Here is a 2,870-nt window from a genome sequence, read left to right on the forward strand (position 1 = left end):
ACCCTCCCCAGAATGATATGACTGCTGTGAGGTAACCACTTGTTCTGGCTTTGGTAAACCTGCTTATCTCTGTGTCACCAAGGAGGAGATAGCTCCCTTATCACTGTTTAACAGGGAGAGAGAAGCACAGCTCCTTACAGCTGAGAGGCGGGAAGCAGTTTCTCAAGGTGGTGCAAAGTCCACCTTTAAAAAACCCTTTGACTAGTTCCTTCTGGGTGCCATGCCTTCAATTTGGCTTTAAGGCTGTTGCTCTGTTAACAGTAGTAATAAACATATTGAATTATAATGTGGATTGAGTCTGTGGTCCTTTCTCATAGTCCATAACAAATGAAAAAGAGCAAGCAGGGCAAAAAGAAATACAAAAATGTACAGTTTGAGGAGAAAGGGAACACCAAGAAAAATTTTTAATTTTGAGCCAAGTTCAGTGCTCAAGGACATACAAAGTTTAAAGAAAAGCCTGATGCTAAATGGAATAAAGGGAGTGCTAACCTCAGGGCAAGACCCCATTCAGCTAAGCTTCCAACTTGGGAGGAAAGCTGTTGCAAGTGTAATCCAAGGAGAGGGTGAAGTAACGCAAGCAGCAAAGCTTGCTGCTTTTGAGTTGAAGATACAAAAAAGGGGTTGTTGACTCTCCCTCTGCAGCTAAGGAAAGCCATGGAGGCCAGGTGTGTGTTAGAGGCCACTGGGAGAAGCTGTGAGGGTAAAGTCTGCATTGCGTTCTAGACCCCAAGATGTCGGAGATGCCAGAGGCTTTGGATACCTGCCAAGGAGAGCTGAAGACTGGTTGACGAACCAGCCCTAGAGAGAGAAGTGTGTTGCAGTCAACAAAGCTGAAAGCAATTGGAGAGCTAAAGAGCACTTTGATATCAGACATGAGATGCAGAGTTTGGAGTTTGCTCTTGCAGTTTTTGGTCTTGCTTTGGTCTCACTGTGCTCCTTTTCCTCCCTTTTGGAATGGCAATATATATCCCGTGCCATTGTATGTTGGAAGCATGTGATTTGTTTTTTGCTTTTGTTTTGATATGGGGTTACAGTTAAGAGATTGCCTTTTGGACTTTTAAATAGTCTTAAGAATGAAAGACTATGGGGCATTTCACATTTTGATATTGCCACTAGCCTATAGAGACCAGGGAGTGGAATGTGGTGGTTGAAATAAGAATGGCCCCCATAGGCTCATATGTTTGAGTGCTTAGTGGAACCAGGGGAAGTGTTTGAGGATTAGAAGGATTAGTACAGCCTTGTCGCAGGAAGTGTGTCATTAGAGGTGGGCTTTGAGGTTTCAAAAGCGCAAGCCAGGCCCAGTGTTCCTCTCTGCCTGCTGTCTGTGGATCAGGAATATAGCTCTCAGCTACTTCTTCATCACCAAGCCTGCCTGTCTGCTGCTATGCTTCGTACCATGATGACAGTGTACTCACCTCCGAAACGGTAAACAAACTCCCAAGTAAATGCTTTATGAGTTGCCTTGGTCATGGTGTCTCTTCACAGCAATAAAACAGTGACTCGGATAATGTTTCTATTTGCCACAACACAGGATTTAATCCACAGTGTTGTCAAAAACAGACATGGAGGGCTGGAACAATGGCTCAGCAGTTAAGAATATTGGCTTCTTTCCAGAGGACCCAGGTTCAGTTCTTAGCAGATGGTAGTCTCAGCTATCTGTCACTCCAGTCCCAGAGAATCCAGCACCCTCTTCCAGCCTCTATGGGCACCAGGCAAATATGTGGTACAGAGAAGTAAATGGAAGCAAAACACCATACACATAAAATAAAAATAATAATTAAAAAGTAGACAATCTGATTGACTTGAATAGATAAGAGCAATTAGTCAGGTGCTGAGGATGTGGTGGGAGAAGGAAGGTCTGTGTCTTGGCTGAGCAGTGTTTTCCACCAGTCTTAATATTATTGGCTTCAATTCTGTTTCCACCTTTGCAACTCCCAGGTCCTCTAGTTTGCCATCTAACAAACAGCAAAGCTCAGCATACACAGCCTGTGAGGAGTGTTCCAGAAAATACAATGTCACTCATGGGCTGGGTTGGTTTCTTTCTGTATTTAATTTTTGACCTATATATTTAATGTAAGTGATAAAGAGAATATTTCAAAAGAACTTTAATGCTATTTCCATTAGTAAATTCTAGTTTAACAAATAAAATCATGATCTGGATTGGTAGGAAATTGTTCTAAAATTGGATTATCTTTTTTTTTACTTGTTTTTATTAAATGCTGGGAATAGAACCCATCTCCTCAGCACATACATAAAAGGGACCACAAAGCTAATTGTTTGAAGCGTACTTGAAAGTCTAAGCAACATGAAAAGAAAACTAAAAAACACAAGTCAGTGTGCTATTGAGTCGACCAAATATTTTTTGTTTAAAAGGTTTTATTTTTTTAGGTGTTTTTTACTCTCCAAGAAAAACTGCACATGAATTTCAAAGACAAATAACTCAAGGATAAAGCAGAGCATATGGTGCAGTGTCTGTACTGGACACAGCAAACCACACCAAAGGAAGCTCAGCAGCAGGCAAAAGCAGCCTGTACCTAAAACTTAGAAAGAAAGGAATCAGCCGGGCGGTGGTGGTGTACGCCTTTAGTCCCAGCACTCGGGAGGCAGAGCCAGGTGGATCTCTGTGAGTTCGAGGCCAGCCTGGTCTCCAAAGCGAGTTCCAGGAATGGCGCAAAACTGCACAGAGAAACCCTGTCTCGAAAAAACAAACAAACAAACAAACAAAAAAGAAAAAAGAAAGAAAGGAATCAACAGTCATACAACGCGCAATGAGAAGCAGTACATTTTTGCTTAATTTTTTTTCTGAATGAAAAGCATTTTTTTAAAGAATGCCTCATTTACATTTTAAATGAAAAAAATTAACACCATGG

The sequence above is a fragment of the Peromyscus maniculatus genome, chromosome 2 (genome assembly GCF_049852395.1).
Source record: "Peromyscus maniculatus bairdii isolate BWxNUB_F1_BW_parent chromosome 2, HU_Pman_BW_mat_3.1, whole genome shotgun sequence".
Classification (NCBI taxonomy): Eukaryota; Metazoa; Chordata; class Mammalia; order Rodentia; family Cricetidae; genus Peromyscus; species Peromyscus maniculatus.